The sequence below is a fragment of the Sminthopsis crassicaudata genome, chromosome 5 (genome assembly GCF_048593235.1).
Source record: "Sminthopsis crassicaudata isolate SCR6 chromosome 5, ASM4859323v1, whole genome shotgun sequence".
In the NCBI taxonomy this organism is placed as follows: domain Eukaryota; kingdom Metazoa; phylum Chordata; class Mammalia; order Dasyuromorphia; family Dasyuridae; genus Sminthopsis; species Sminthopsis crassicaudata.
In genome coordinates this window covers 34,885,509-34,902,887 of record NC_133621.1, presented here as the reverse complement: position 1 = coordinate 34,902,887, position 17,379 = coordinate 34,885,509, and the positions used below count along the sequence as shown (strand labels likewise).

The 17,379-nt window shown below is 40.0% G+C and overlaps 1 long non-coding RNA gene across 1 annotated transcript; it reads right to left on the bottom strand.

Annotated features, from left to right (window-relative positions):
* Positions 1 to 2,447: 2,447 nt before the first annotated feature.
* LOC141544413 (uncharacterized) lies at positions 2,448 to 10,258 on the bottom strand. Its single transcript, XR_012482599.1, has 3 exons — positions 10,041 to 10,258; positions 9,174 to 9,248; positions 2,448 to 6,209 (listed from the first exon to the last, which is right to left on the bottom strand). It is a non-coding gene; the product is annotated as an uncharacterized LOC141544413 (long non-coding RNA).
* Positions 10,259 to 17,379: the final 7,121 nt, after the last annotated feature.

Genomic DNA, 17,379 nt, shown 5'->3' with positions numbered 1-17,379 from the left:
TCCAATATATTTGAATCTTTTTTTTTTTTTTTCTGTTTCAATATATATTGACTTGGGGCTTTATAAATTCGGCACTACTATTCCTGTGTGTTTTCCACACAGGATTTTGTTGAGGTGGTATTAGATTTTTTCCTATTTCTCCTTTCCCCCTCATGTTTTAGATGTTAATCCATCTATATTTCTTCTGAGTCACAAAGCTATTCAATTTCTGGATTAATCGACATATTCAGTAACTTCATGAGGCGCATCCTTTTATAAAACCTCAGTAACATCCTTTGTCTCCATATTCACCATTTGAGGGGTGTAAGGTCTGGGAACAGTCTGATGGGGATCTTTGTGTTTTCTGTATGAGGCAGGATGGATCATCCAGGAGGGAGCAGCACTAGAAAAGGCTACAGTGCCTTCCTGTATGTCCTGGAGATACACAGGTGGAAAAGGTTGTAGTATTAATCAAAACACTGCCCGAGTCAGAGGAGAAACCAAAAAACTCGACGATTCTTTTACCCATGAATTTCTTCTTCCTCCTTTGACTTATTTACAGACCCAACTGAAATGACTTCCTCCTAGCCCTTAAAGACACTTTTACAGTCTAAGTTCAATTGTTCAACAGAACAACAGGGACTGCTGTAATGTGCATTCTCTCGCTCCATCTTTGTTTTCCCTCTGCTTGCCTTTTTTTGTTCCCTCCAATTTTATCTCAATCTCTTTTCCTCTTTTTGTCTTCTCTCCTTCCCTCAGCTGGTCTTGCTATATTATGCTGCCTTCTCTTTTTCTCTCCTTTCTCCTCCCCTGATGTCCCTCCTGCCTGCTCAGAATCCAAACTTATTTATTTCCAGTCTTTTCCTGGGGCTGCTCATGTGTCTTCAATTCCAACTGTAGTTCCAACATATTTCATTTGCTTTTGGTTTGTTTCCTTCAAGTTTTTTTGATCTGGGGATTTACAAATTTGACACCAATATTCCTGTGTGCTTTCTTGATAGGATTTTGTTGAGATGGCATTGGATTTTTTTTTTTTTTAATTTCTTTTGATGCACAATGTTATTCAATTTCTGGGGAAATCGAGTTATTCTAAAACTTTTGTCTTGAAAACCTCCTCAGGCCAGTACTTTTGCAAAGCTCCAGTAGGGTCCTTTGTCTCTGTATCAGCCATCTTGAGGACTTTGGGTGGAGGGTTTGCTGACTGTCTGATAATAATCCATGCTGTCTCTATGAAAGGCCAGAAGGAAGATCCCAGGGGAGCAGCACTAGAAAAGGCTTTGGTGCCTTCCCCTATTGTCTTGGAGATACAAAGTGAATAGGATTGTAGCATTAATCAATGCCTTAAAGAATCTCAAAAACAAGTTTTTTTAACATGACAGTCCCTCCTCTCCTCTTTTGGCTTATTTAAGGTCCCAACAGGAATGACTTCCTCCTGGCCCTTAAACTTAAACCTCTTTTATGGTTTTGTAGTTCAAGTGTTCAACAGAGCAAGGGGCACTTCTGAATAAAAATGCTTTTTTTTCTGTTGGAGCAGGATCTACTTCTCCTGGAGTCCTCCAAGTGTGATATTTGCCCTTTGAATAATGTCAATATAATGCCCTTGAGATCCAACATTTTCATATTTATTTTCTCTTTTGGAACAGGCTTTTCTTCTCCTGGAGAGTTATAGGCCTTTGAAGGCGGTCCTTTTGACCCTTGAGATCCAAATTTTTTACAATGTAACTGTAGTTCAAGGTTCAAAGAAGTGATGGGGACCTTGGAATAAAAATGCTTTTTTCTATTGGAATAGGCCCTTCCTTCTCCTGGACTCTACCAGGAGTGATATCTGGGCCTTTGAATGATGTCCTCCTGATCTTAGAGATTCAACATTTTCAAGTGTTGTGGTTCAAGGGTTCAATATGGTGACCTTGACCTCTGAGTAAAATTGCTTTTGCCTGTTAGAACAGGCTCTTCTTCTCCTGGAGTCTTCCCCAGAGTGATTGCTGGTCTTTGAACGACCTTGAAGTTTAGGCACTTTTACATTCTTGTAATTCATGGGTCCAGCAGAGCAACAGGGACCTCTGAGTAAAAATGTTTGTTTTTTGTTTTGTTTTTGTTTTTGTTTTTTTGTGTGTGGGATCAAGCTCTTTTTTCTCCTAGAGGCCACCAGGAGTGATACCTGCCCTTTGAAGGATGTCCTCTTAGGGGCAGCTAGGGGGCGCAGTGGATAAAGCACAGCCTTGAATTCAGGAGGACCCAAGTTCAAATCTTATCTCAGACACTTATCACTTCCTAGCTGTGTGACCCTGGGCAAGTCACTTAACCCCAGCCTCAGGGAAAAAAATAATGAATGATGTTCTCTTGCCCCTTGAGATCTAATACTTTTAAAATCTTGTAGTTCAAGGGTTTAAAGTGGTGACAGGAACCTTTGAATAAAAAGGCTTTTGCCTTTAGGAACAGGTTCTTCTCCTGAAATATACTGGGAACGATATTTAGTCTTGGAAGGATGTCCTCCTGGCCCTTGAGATACAACACTTTTACAGTCTTGTAGTTCAGTTGTTCAACAGAGCAATGGTGACTTCTGTAATGTACGTTCTCTCACTCAGTTTCCCCTTCTTGTCTCTCTCATTTTGCTCCCTACAATTTTATGTCGATTTTTTCCTGTCTTCTCATATTCCTTCAGTTGGTCTCACTCCATGCTTCCTTCTCTTTCCTTTCTCCTCCCTTGCTATCTGTCCCTGCCCACTCAAACAACACTTGGTAGACATATTTCCAATCATCTACTGGGGCTGCTGATGCATCTTCAATTCCAGTTGTAACTCCAACAAATTTGAATCATTCTTTTTTTCAGTGTCAAGATTTTCTTTCTGACCTGGGGATTTCAAAATTTGGTATTAATATTCCTGTGTGTTTTGCACAAAGGATTTTGAGTTGGTATCGATTTTTTTCTATTTCTCCTTTCTTCCCTGATATTAAAAGTGGCATTGGATTTATTTTTATTTTTTTGATGTACAAAGTTATTCAATTTCTGAGGAAATAAAGCTATTCTAAAACTTTGTCCCAAAAACCTCTGCAGGCCAATACTTTTGCAAATCCCCAGTATGGTCCTTTGTCTCCATATCAGCCATTTTGGGGTGCAGAGTTTGCAGACTATCTGATAATATATGTTTTTCTTTACAAAAGGCAGGATTGGAGGATCCCGTGAGAATAGCACTAGAAAAGGCTACTGTACTTTTCCCATTTGTAGCTCCAATTATTGGAATCGTTTTTCTTTTTGTTTCAAGATTTTCTTTTTGTTGTGATGGTTTCAAAGGCTGGCACTAATATTCCTATGTGTTTTCTACAAAGGATTTTGTTGAGGTGATATTGAATTTTTTTATTTCTTTTATTTCTTCTTGTAACTCCAACATATTTGAATCATTTCTTCTTTTTCAAGTTTTTTTTTTTTTTTTTTTGACTTGGGGCTTTCAGAATTCGGCACTAATGTGCCTGTGTGTTTTCCACACGGGATTTTGTTGAGTGGTATTAGATTTTTTTCCTATTTCTCCTTTCCCCCCTCATTGTTTAGATGTTAATCCATCTATATTTCTTCTGAGGCACAAAAGTATTAAATTTCTGGATTAGTTGACATATTCAGTAACTGTGTTTTAAAACCCTCCTGAGGCCCGTCCTTTTATAAAGCCTCAGTAACATCCTTTGTCTCCATATTCACCATTTGAGGGGCTTTGGGTGTAAGATCTGGGAACAGTCTGATGGGAATCTTTGTGTTTTCTGTATGAGGCAGGATGGAGGATTCAGGTGGGAGGGTCTTATGTCTCCCTCTTCACCATCACAGGGGATTTGTTGGGAGTGTTTAGGGACAGACTGATAGGAATCCTTGTTTTCTCTGCCCAAGGAGGACAGTCTGATGTGAATTCTTGTTTTCTGTATGAAAGGCAGGATGTGGATCCTGTTGGGAGCAGAATTAGAAAAGGCTACAGTGTTTTTCCATATGTCATGTAGATACACAGGTGGACAGGGTAGTAGAATCAAGCAAGGCACTGTCAGAATCAAGAGGATAAATTGCAAAACTCAGATTATTTGCCCATGAAGGTTTCTGCTCTTCCTTGGGCTCATTTACAAATCCATCAAGAATAACTTCCTCCTGGCTCTTAAAGACACTTTTACATTCTTGTAGTCCATGTGTTCAACAGAGTAACGGGGACCTCGAATAGAAATGCTTTTTCCTGTGGGTCCAAGCTCTTTTTCTTCAGGAGTCTTACCAGGAGTGATACCTGCCCTTTGAATGACGAAATCTTGCCCATTGAGATTTTATAGAGTTCTAGTTCAGCACTAGAAAAGGCTTCCTGTATGTCCTGGAGAGACACAGGTGGAAAAGGTTGTAGCATTAATCAAAACACTGCCCAAATCAGAGAGGAGAAACCACAACACTCAGATTTTTTTTACCCATGAATTTCTTCCTCCTCCTTTGATTTATGTTAGGGTGGAGGGTTTGGGGACAGATATATTAATCCTTGTTTTCTCTACCCAGGGCAGGATGAAGAACACTGTTGGGAGCAGCACTAGAAAAGGCTATGGTGCCTTCCCATATGTCATGGAGAAACACTGGTGGGGCAAGGTTGTAGCATTAATCAAGGCACTGCCAGGATCTGAGGAAGAATCATAAAACTAAGGGTTTTTTTATCCTTGAAGGTTCCCGCTCCTCCTTTGGCATATTTATGGACCCAATAGGAATGATTTCCTCCTGGCCCTTAAAGTTAAGACACTTTTCTTGTAGTTCATATGTTCAACAGAACAATGGGGATCTCTGAATATTTTTTTTTCCCTGTGGTATGATCAAGCTGTTCTTCAGGAGTCTACCAGGAGTGATACCTGCCCTTGGAATGATATCCTCCTGGCCCTTGAGATCCAACACTTATACAGTTGTATAGTTAAATATACAGTTGTGTGTTTTTATATATACAGTTTACAGTGGTATAGAGTTCAATGAATCAAAGTGGTGATGGGACTGCTATATAAAAATGTTTTTCTTCTTTGAACAAGCTTTTCTTCTCCTGGTGTATTCCAGCAGTGATATCTGGCCTTTCAATGCTGTTGTCCTGGCCCTTAAAGTTAGACACTTTTACAGTCTTGTAGTTCAGTTGTTCAACCGAGGAACAGGGATGTTCAATGTAATGTACATTCTCCCGCACTCTGTTTCCCTCTCTGCTTGTCTCTCTCGTTTTGCTCCCTACAATGTTATCTCCATCTTTTTCTTCTTTCTGTCTTCTCTCCTTCCCTCAGTTGGTCTCACTCCATGCTTCCTTTTCTCTCCTTTCTCCTCCCCTGCTGTCTGCCCTGCTCTCTCAGAATCAACACTTGGTAGATATATTTCCAATCTTTTTTGGGACTGCTGATGTGTCTTCTTCAATTCCTATTGTAGCTCCAAGGTGTTAATTTTTTTTGGTGTTCAATTCATTCAAGATTTTCTTTTTGATCTGGGGGTTTCAAAATCTGACAGTAATATTCCTATATGTTTTCTACAAAGGATTTTGTTGTGGTGGTATTGGATTTTTTTTTTTCTATTTCTCCTTTCTCCTTTCATATTATAGAAGTTAAGCCATCTCTATGTCCTCCGAGGCACAAAGTTATTCAATTTCTGGTGTCATTGAGCTATTCAAGAACATTGTCCTATAAACCTTTGCTGGCCAATCCTTTTGCAAAGCCCCAGTAGGGTCCTTTGTCTCCTTATCCACCATCTTGGAGTGTTTGGGTGGAGAGTTTGGGGACAGACTGATATGAATCCTTGTTTTCTTTTCCCAAGGCAGGATGGAGAACACTGTTGGGAGCAGTACTAGAAAAGGTTACAATGCCTTCCCTTATGTCATGGAGATACAAGGCACTGCCAGAGCCAGAGGAAGAATCATAGAACTAATATTTTTTTACTTATGTTGGTGCCCATTCTTCTTTTGGCTTATTTAAGGACCCAACAGGAATGACTTCCTTCTGGCCCTTAAATTTAAGACATTTTTACATTCTTGTAGTTCAAGTGTTCAACAGAGCAACAGGGACCCCTGAATAAAAAAGTTTTTTTTTTTCCTTTTGGAACAGGTTCTACTTCTTCTCCTAGAGTCTACCATGAGTGGTACCTGGTCTTTGTATAATGTCCTCTTTTACAGTCTTGTAGTTCAATGGTTCATCATGGTGACTGGGACCTCTGAAGAATATTGCTTTTGCCTGTTAGAATGGGGACTTCTTCTCCTGGACCAAGTCTGTCAATGAAGAAGGGACTGTATGAGTAAAGGTAAAGGAATCAGGAAACATGGTTTTTTTACTTTTAATTTATATCTTTTTCCTAATTACATTAAAAAAATTTTTCTTTTACATTTGTTTTGCTTTGTATATTCTTTCCCTGATTCCCACTCACAATTAAGAAATCACATTTGAAATTATCCAAAATATTTCCATAAAAGTTGTGAACAAAACAGAGATCTCTCATCCCAATGAAAATAAAAAGCCTCAAGGGAAATGAAGATAAAAATAGATAAGGAATTAGAAAAAGCTTTGCTATGTATACAGACACCATCATTTCTTCTCTGTGATTGGATAGGATTTTTTATCCTCAATCAGAGGATAAACAAGTTCAGAGAAGTTGTGGATGATTATGTTACTGAGAACAACAAAATCATTTGCAACCGGTCTCTCCAGAACATGCTATCATTTCATTTAAGATATATTTCACTTTGTTCATGGAGGACATTCCAGTTTTTGTTTTTCCGCTGGGGGAATTCTGCTCATCTTTTCCCAGAGAACAATGAGATTCCATCAGAAAAACTTGTTGCATATGTGCTGATCAATACTGACAGACATGACTTTCTTCAATAATGAGATGATTCAAACCAGTTCCAACTGATCAGTAAAGAAAAGTATCAGCTACACCCAGAGAGAGAACTATGGGAAATGAGTGTGGACTGAAACATAGCATTTCTAGCCTTTCTATTGTTGTTTGCTTGCATTTTGTTTTCTTTCTTAGTTTTTTTTTTTTTTACTTTCTAGATCAGATTTTATTTGTGCAGCAAGACAATAAAAATATGTGTACATATATTGTATATATTGTATATATTGTATTTTATTGTATTTTAACATATTTAACATTTATTGGATTACATTCCATCTAGAGGAGGGTGGGGGGGTGAGTGGTGTGCCACAGTTCTCTTTTAGTGCCCTGACCCAGTTTCCCCAATTGTCCTATTCAGTTATTCTGCCTCAGATTACAATCATTCCCTCTTATATCTTAGACTTTAGGCTATACTTATTCCCTCTTAATGTTTGATGGGATAAAGGTCTTTATCCATTTTAGAAGTCATTAGAATATCAGGAGCCCCTCCAGGACCTCCCTCCATTATGCCTGCCTCCATTATGACATCCTCATCCTAGGTTCCTCTCCCCATCAGGTCATCCCCATCCAGGTACCTCCCCCATTATGTCATCATTCTTGTACCCTATAAAAGAGTCTTGTATCTGACATTCACTGCTGGATTCTTTGAGGCAATAGCCTCAGCCATGGGACTAACCATGGAATCATTTTGTCCCAGTAAATGTCCATTTAATAAATTCTGTATTAAATACTCTCTAATCTCTGTCTTGCTCAGTTTCTCCAGCATTACAGAAGGAGGGGAAAAATTGGAACAAAGTTTTGCAAGGGTCAGTGTTGAAAAATGACCCATTCATATGTTTTGTAAATAAACTAAAAAAACCCTTGTTTTGATCTAAAACTTAGTTTTACAATTATAAAGACTTATTATATTTCTCACATTTATTTATTCTTTCTCACCTTTCACCCTGTCACTCTTCAACAGTGTTTTGCTACTGACCACTGACTCCCCCCAAATGACCAGTGCTTTTATTACCCACTCTTCCCATATTCCATTCCACTCCCATTTTCCTGCAGGCTAAGATAGATTTCTATGTCCTCATTGAGTATTTATGGTGGTGTCTCCTATTTGAGCTACTTTTGATGAGAATAATATTCTCTCATTCAACCTTTACTTCTTCTCCCTCTGCCCCCTCCACTGGAAAAGCTTTTTCTTGACTCTTTTTCTTAGGGCGGATGATTTGCAACATTCCACTTCTCCCTTTCCTTTTTCCTGGACCATTCCTATCTCTTTTTCAAAAAGAGAATATTCCTTCATATTCCACTCAAACCTGTGCCCTCAAGCTATGTATACTCTAATTGCCAGAATATTGAGAATGTCCTAAGGAGTTACAAGTATCATCGTCCTATGTAAACAGATCAAGTTTAAACCACTCCCAGGTATAGTGATCCTACCTCAGTCTATCTCTTGACCTTTCTTTCCCAATCCCCATACTATCTGTTGGACATTTTGACCCAGAAAGCCACTTGCACATGAATCTCACTGTGTCCAAACCACAATCTGTTCTTTGTCCTCCCCCTCTGCCCTCTAATGCAATTCCCTTTTCTGTCAGCCAGGTGTGAGGGCTCAGTCCTCCACCACTCTTCCCTTTGCTTAGCCCACATATCATCCATCTCAACATTTTTCCCCCAGAAGTTTTCTTTTCTTTATTCCCAGAGCTATTTGCCTGGTGCCCTTATACACCTCTATCCTGAAGTGCTCTGATAGTTTCATTGGAACACTAGGATTATTGATGTAATAGGGCTATGTCCCCCGATCTTTGGTGGGGGTGCACCTGGGTTGGAAAGACCCTGAATCTCAACCCCTCCCCGCCTCTGGGAACATTCCCACTTTCCTAGTGGATTCCCAGGGGAAACTCCCACAATAATCTTCCCCTACAATTCATTTGGAGGTCAAGAAGGTCTTCCCTTATTGATTTGAGAATTAGCCCCTCAATCACTCCCTAACCCAAGGGATAGAAGGCTAAATAAAAAGCAAGACTTGGTATCCCAGACTTCGCTATCTTAACCAGGGACCAGCCCACTGAGACCTCAGTAAAAACAGACCCATTTCTGCCAAAAACTTCACTTGGAGATTGGGACTGTGAATTCTTTCACAAAACCTATGATACTGGTGTGGGGACCCCAATGGCTGTTAGGGTATCCTCACCCCTCAACATTGTGACTTCTGACATTATTTTTCTAACCTCAGAGGTATCGGGCATATTCTAGGTTATGTACTTTTTGTCTTCCCTCTTAAAATGCATTTTTGGGGTGCATCTTCCTCATTTAATACAGTGACTGATATAAGAACAAATATTACCTCAAGTTTGTTGATTCATTCTCATCTTGGGGAAACATCCGGGTTATTTTCATCATGATGACTTTAAAAGACTTCCTGAGGGCAAGAATGTCAATAAATAAATACTAAGAACTACCCCATCTTCCCAAATAAGGCAGTAATAAGAGTAATAAGCAACCCAGGAATGCCCCAATAGCTCACTGGGCACAGCCTAACTATTGCTTCTCATTGTCAATATATTTTTACATGAGAGCCAGCCTCAACTCAATTGATAAAAACATTCCATTGCTACAGGTTCCTTTCCCTGTTTGCTCCTTTCTCCATCCCGCCTCTCCCCTCTCCTCATCATTGAAAGTAATCCAAAAGGAGCAACTGAGAAACTCCCTTGGATGACAATAGAAGAAACAGAGGATGAAACATTATAGGCAAAGTGTCTGTCAGTATAAAGGAGAATCTTGAAAGTTCATTTGCTGATTTTGGAGTGGTCTGTTTCAAATGGACAGGGGGTACCTTCTATCAGACTGCCCAAATCAAAAATTTCTGAGAATAATTCCAGTATTTTTTGATTTTACAAAATCCTATGCATCTGTCCAGCTTTTAATAAAAGTCCATGGGTTCTCTCATAGTCGTATTCTCAAATCCACAAGACCTAAGGGCAAAGTAGCAGCTGCAATGTGGGCCAGAAGGTTAATTATCACCAAAAGGTTAAAACTTTTGATGCTGTTCTGCCCCATCTCCTCTCCTGCTAAGAACCCCAAGTCTCTGATGGTTCAGCTTGATCCCAACAAATTACACATCTCACCCCAAATACAAACTAACTCATTTCCCCTTCTACACATATGTGGCAGTCCCCACCCCCTGAAAAGTCTGGATCATCCAGCTTCTTACCACTAAGAGCTTCTTGAAGATGAGAAAAACTAGGCAGCTCCTTAGCTGGTCAACTTCTAGGTAATGGTGGGTTTCATGTGGCTACCAGAGCTCTCTGTCCCTCCTCTTTCTCTCTCTCTCTCTCTCTCTCTCTCTCTCTCTCTCTCTCTCTCTCTCTCTCTCTCTCTCTCTCTCTCTCTCTCTCTCTCTTTCTCCCTCTCTCTCTCCTGTGTCTCTCTCTCAGCAAGGCTGTTGAGATTTCTGGCCTTTTGTCCTAGTAACTGTTTGTGAGGTAGTCATGACAACACACGGAACCTTTTTTCTGTCATATCCGTTACCTCCCTCCATCACCTCTGTCATCAAAGGCTGGAGTATTTGTACAGAGAGAGGAAGCTTCTTGCTCATCTAGTGTCCTGAACCTGAGCCACTCTGCCTCATTTCATTTTCAAACTGTATTTCCCACTGATTCTCATTCAACATATTTTTCATTTTTACCCAGTGTGGATCTTTGAGGAAACAAAAGCAGGAATTTTGGGGAAATGCTCTTTGGTATTTATTTTAAGAAAAGCTGTGTGGGAGAGCCTCCACTTCCCCCCATAGTCTTCCTCTGGATGGGGTCCCTGGTGACTATCCCTTGTAATCCTCATTCTAACTGCAATTTGTTCATTTTTTGCTCTTAATTGGTCCTTGCAGTTTTAATCTACTTGTGAGAATTGTTTCCCCAGAGTCCAAGCCATGAAATTCTAAGTATGTGGTCAGCATAAAATCACCTGACACCTGATTCAGGCACCCAGTCCCTGCTGCTGCTGCTGCTGCTCCCTACAAGTCATGGTCTCCCTTATCAGTCTGGACCCCATTGGGCAGGGTCAGCCCCTCGCCCCTTGTCAGCCTGCAGCAGGTCCATAAGGTGAGACCTTCATCCCTTTGGCCCAAATGGCTCAGTATTTCCTGCTTGAGATGGGATAATGGCACTGATGTATCCAGGCCTGGACAGTGCTGGAGTTCTGTGGATAACATTGTCTGCCAGATGCCAATTGTGGGTGGGTCTGTGATGACTGGATGTCCAAGATGGAGGATGGGAGCTGATGCAAGGGGGGTCTCTGACTCCTGCCCCTTGCCTTAAGCAGCTTGACCTGATCACTGGCTTAATGACTTCAGCACAAGAATGGGTCAAGATTTCTTAGCTAATGTGGTTCCTGAAAGCTCCCACGGATGGGCAGTGTCAGTTCTGAAACAGAAAGGGCGGTTACATGTATCCTGAGGAGGGGGACCAGTCTCAAGGCCTAGGTAACAAGGATGTCCTAGTGGAAGAAATGCATGAGAAAGCTTCAAAGATCTGAAATAAGGAGGGACTGAATGGGCTGAGAGATGAAGAGGATTTTTCAAAGGCTCTATGAACCCCAGGCCTAAGTTTCAGAAAGTCACATTACCCAAGGGAAGTAGAATAGGTGACTATTGGTCAATGGTTATTTCCTTTTAAGTCCAACCAATGAACCAAGTCTTTTGCTATTTAATGTATTCCCTATTACCTTGGGTCACAAGTCATGCTGATCTGCTCAGTATGTATACTTGGATCTCTCATTGTTTTTTAGTTTTGTTTTAATCTTTTTTATTTTCAAATCATATGAAAGCATAATTGTCAACATTTATACTTGCAAAACCTTGTGTTGCAATTCCCCCCCCCCCCCATTCTCTCTCCTATATTAGTTCCCCCCATTCCCTCCACTACATGGCAAGTAATCCTATATATGTCAACATGGAGAAAATATCTGTTAAATCCAATGTATGCATATTTACACAATTATCTTACTGGACAAGACATAATGGATCAATGAGGAAAAAAAGAAAATAAAATGTAAGTAAACAACAGAGTCAAAATGCTGTGTTGTGATCCACACTCAGTTCTCACAGCCCTCTCTCTGGACATACATGGCTCTCTCCATCAAAAGACCGTTGGAATTGGCCTGAGTCATGTCAGTGTTGAAAAGCATCACGTCCATCAGAATGTATCAGAATATATTGTATAATATTGATGTTGCTGTGTTCAATGATCTCCTGGTTCTGCTCACTTCACTCAGCATCTATTCATGCAAGTCTCTCCAGGCCTTTCTGAAATCATACTGTTGTTCATTTCTTACAGAACAAAAATATTCCATAACATTCAGACACCAGACTTATTCAGCCATGCCCCATTGATGGGCAACAAGTCAGTGTCCAGTTCCTTACCGCTACAAAGAGGGCTGCCACAAACATTTCTGCACATGTGGGTCCCTTCCATTCCTGTAAGATCTCCTTGGGATATAAACCCTGTATAAATACTGCTGGATCGAAGAGTATGCACAGTTTGAAAGCCTTTTGGGCTCTTTGCAAGGATAGAATACATTCTCTTTGTATCTGGAGACCCTTCTGAGGAGCCAATTTGGCAAAGGGGTTCTAGCACCCTGTCCAACACAGATTCCTATTTTTCCTTTGTTGTGTTTTTTTTGCCACATGATCTGATTTTTGATTGCACAACAGGAGAAACATGATGATGTGGTTAAAAGAATTGCAATTACTTAACTTTTATTATATTTCTTACTGCTTTGGGGACAGTGGGGTTAAGGGAGTAAAGGAGAAACATTGAGAACACACAGTTTAACAAGAATAAAGGTTGAAAACTCTCTTTACATGTACTTGGAAAAATACTATTGAAATGAGTTGAAAAAATAAATTTTAAAACAAATAATGTATGATATGAAAACGTTACAATGGAAGTTCTTGCTCTCTGCTTCCCCCTCTTCTTTCATTTTGCTCCTCCCAATTTTATCTCCATCCTTTTCCTCTTTCTGTCTTCTCTCCTTCCTTCAGTTGGTCTTGCTCCATGCTTCCTTTTTTCTCCTTTCTCCTCCCCTACTGTCTGCCCTGTCCTCTCAGAATCAACACTTGGTAGATATATTTCCAATCTTTTACTGGGGCTGCTGATCGTTGTCTTCATTTCCATTTTTAGCTCCAACATATTTGAATCACTTTTTCTATTTGTTTCATTCTGATCTGAAGGTTGCCAATTTTGGTACTAATATTCCTATGCATTTTTCAAACAGGATTTTGTTAAGGTTGTATTGGAATTTTTTCTATTTCTCCTTTCCTTCCTCAAGTAATAGATATCAAGCCATCTATATTTCCTCTGAGGCACAAAGTTATTCAGTTTCTTGGGGAAATAGAACTATTCTAAAACTTCATCTTAAAAACCTCTGCAGGGCAATCTTTTTACAAAGCCCCAGTAACATCCTTTGTCTCTGTATTTGCCATCTTGGGGGCTTTGGGTGGAGGGTGTGGGGGCATTCTGATGGGAATCTTTTCTCTGCCCAAGGCAGAATGGAGGATCCCAGTGGGAGCAGGACTGAAAAAGGCTACAGTGCTTCTCATATATCATGGAGACATACAGGTGGACAAGGTTGTAGCATTGATCAAGGCACTTCCAGAGTCAGAGGAGGAAGTGTAAAACTCAGATTTTTTACCCATGAAGGTTCCCCCTCCTCCTCTGGCTTATAGACCCAGCAGGAATGACTTCTTCCTGGTCCTTAATGCTAAGACACTTTTACTGTCTTGTAGTGCAAGGGGTCAACAAGGTGATGATGAACTCGGGGTATTAGTACTTTTGTCTGTTGGAACAGACTCTGCTTCTCATGGACCGTGTCTTTAAATGAAGGAGGGGTTTGTATGAGAAAAGGGGAAGAGATCAAGACACATTTGTTGGTGGTAAAGATGGCAGCAGCCCAGGGATTATGATCTACTAAGAGTGATTCCTGGCCTTTGGAGGAGCACAGGACCTTTGTCAATGTACTCTTGCATATGCTCTCCCTCATTTCCTACTTGGACATAGCTCAAGAGACAACTTCACAGGAGTGAAACAAGGTTATCCACTATCATCATTACTATTCAATATTGCATTAGAAATGTTAGCCTTGGCAATAAGAGTCAAGAAAGAGATTAAAGGAATAAGAGTAGGAAATGAGGAAATCAAACTATCACTCTTAGCAGATGACATGATGGTATACTTAAGAGAACCACAAAGATTCTGCTAAAAAGCTATTAGAAAAAATTCAGAATTTTAGCAAAGTTGCAGGATACAAATTAAATTCACATAAATCCTCAGCATTTTTATTTATCACCAACAAAATGCAACAGCAAGAGATACAAAGAGAAATTCCATTCCAAACAAATGTTGAGAGTATAAAGTATTTGGGAATCCATCTACCAAAGAAAAGTCAGGAATTATATCAAGAAAATTACAAGGCACTTGACACAAAAATAAAGTCAGATTTAAATAATTGGAAAGACATCCAGTGCTTGTGGATAGGCCGAGCGAATATAATAAAGATGACCATACTCCCCAAACTAATCTATTTATTTAGTGCTATACCAATCAGACTCCCAAGAAACTATTTCAGTGACCTAGAAAAAATAACAAAGTTCATATGGAAGAATAAAAGGTGGAGAATTTCAAGGGAATTAATGAAAAAAATTTCAGATGAAGGTGGTCTAGGTATACCTGATCTAAAACTATATTATATAGCAGCAGTCACCAAAACCATTTGGTATTGGCTAAGAAATAGACCAGTCGATCTGTGGAACAGATTAGATACAAAGGACAAAAAAGGGTACATCTATAGCAATCTAGTGTTTGACAAACCCAAAGATACCAACATTTGGAATAAAAATTAATTCTCTGAAAAAAACTGTTGGGAAAACTGGAAATTATTATGGCACAAATTAGATATAGATCCACACTTAACACCATATACCAAGATAAGATCAAAATGGGTCCATGATTTAAGCATAAAGAATGAGATCATAAATAGATTAGAGGAACAGAGGATAGTCTACCTCTCAGACCTGTGGACGAGGAAGGAATTTATGACCAGAGGAGAACTAGAGATCATTACTGATCACAAAATAGAAGATTTTGATTACATCAAACTAAAAAGTTTCTGTACAAACAATACTAATGCAAACAAGATTAGAAGGGAAGTAACAAATTGGGAAAATATTTTTAAAAGGAAAGGTTCTGACAAAGGTCTCATTTCCAAAATATAGAGAGAATTGATCCTAATTTATAAGAAATCAAACCATTCTCCAATTGATAAATGGTCAAAGGATATGAACAGACAATTCTCAGATGGTGAAATTGAAACAATAACCATTCACATGAAAGAGTGTTCCAAATCACTATTGATCAGAGAAATGCAAATTAAGACCACTCTGAGATATCACTACACACCTGTCAGACTAGCTAAGATGACAGGAACAAATAATGAGGAATGTTGGAAGGGATGTGGTGTAACGTGCTCTCCTGGCAGCTACAATTACTAGTCTGTCCTAGACCCACCAGAGTACCTTTGACCACTGTCCTTTGCAGTGTGAGCTCTACCCGGCTCGCCTCCTCTGAGGCCTTCTAAGGTCTCTGGCCACAATCTCTTGAATCTATATCTTAATAACCGGTAGCGCACTCAAGAACAACCACGTGTAATCTTAAAAGCCTTTATTATACCTACTCACATAATGCCCTGACTGATGCCCTGACTTGTTGGTTCCCGAGTGAACACCTGGTCAGAAGACCCATGTGTTCACTACCAAAATCCTTACCTCTTTTGGCTACCCATCTTGGCTTGGCCACCCAGGCTAGGAGCCAGGGTGAACAGCACGAGGTTAAAGAGGGCGGTTGCTGCCTGCAGTGGGCTTACATAGGGCCTGTGAGGTCACACACACAGCCAATCAGCGAGAGAGTCACCCATTACGAAACTATCTCAATATGGCCAGGATCCCGCCCAAGGGCAGTCCTAATACTTCTGGGCCTCAATCTCCCGATGCACTGTGTCCGCCCATTTAAAGGGCCCTTACAATTCCCTTTCTCTTGTTTGCGGGAACCGCACATCTCATCAAGCTAAACTTTTAGCACCAGCTATAGTTCACTTGATCCATGAGATGACAGAGTGTTATGCCCAAGGAGGTACAAAGCAGCAGATCAGTAAACAGAAGTATGACAATGAGAACCAGGCTCAACAGTGGCCCAAGTGTTCAACCCATTCATCAAAGTCATACTCGAGATAATAAGCCAAAGAGGTTGGATGCCAATGAGGTAGGATGTCAACACTGAGGTGGGAAGTCAACAAGGTAAAACATCACAATTCTAGTTAACAAATATCAGTGAGGTAGGTTGTCACAATTCTAGTTACATTTATCACAGTTCTAGACCAATTCTAGTTTCTTACAATTTTCTGTTGCACTTTTCACACTCCTAGAACAATTCTAGCTTATCACAATTCTCAATTGCACTTGTCACAATTCTAGAACAATTCTAGCTTATCACAATTCTCAATTGCACTTGTCACAATCCTAGAACAATTCTAGTTTATCACAATTCTCAATTGCACTTTTTCACAATTCTAGAACAATTCTAGCTTTATCACAATTCTCTATTGCACTTTTCACAATCCTAGAACAATTCTAGCTTATCACAATTCTCTATTGCACTTTTCACAATTCTAGAACAATTCTAGTTTCACAGGTGCACATAAGCAAAGTCATGTCCAGTAACATTGTCTCAATAACAACGGCAGGTGGGTGTGTTGGTTTTTCACCCACTAATTTAAAAGCATAGTCCTTCAATAGAAAGCATAGGGCAAAGCCTCTTCCCAGGCCACCATATGGCAAGTGGCCACGGGAGAAGCAAGCAGGCCCATTGTCCATTTACAGTCTTTATATTGCATATCACCCGAAACAGTCCATTTCAGCTGCAACACTGGAATTGTGTCTGGTGTCTCTGGTGTCACGGTCAGGAGGGGCATTGCTGCCATCAGCGTCTGAAGGGCTGCGGACATCTGGCTGGTCTCTCTGGACTGTTGTCTGGTCCTTCTCTTGGATCCCCAGGTTACAAATGTCTCTGGTGGGGATGAACTCTGCTGCTGGATCTGCACCTAGGAAGGAATGTCCCCAGGGCCCAACTTGGGCCTTTCCAAATGCCATCCAGGCCTTTCCACATCACAGTGGAAACAAAGTTGTTGTCAAAAAGATCAAAAGTCAGACAAAAGTCAGTCTGTCACTTAGCTGCACTTTCTGTGTATGCCCGAAGTGCATTGCTAAGGTAAAATGCAAAGAATTTAAAAATGTAAAACCAAAATAATTTAAAAGTGTAAAACCGAAATAGATTAAAAATGTAAAACCAAAATAACTTTAAAATGTAAAATCAAAATACTTTGAAGATGTAAAATCAAAAATGTTTTAAAATGTAAAATCAAAATTTAAAAATTGTAAGCAATCACATATCCCAAAATTCCCTTCTCTTGTTTAGAAGAGAAGATCTTGGGGATAGTCTGTGCAG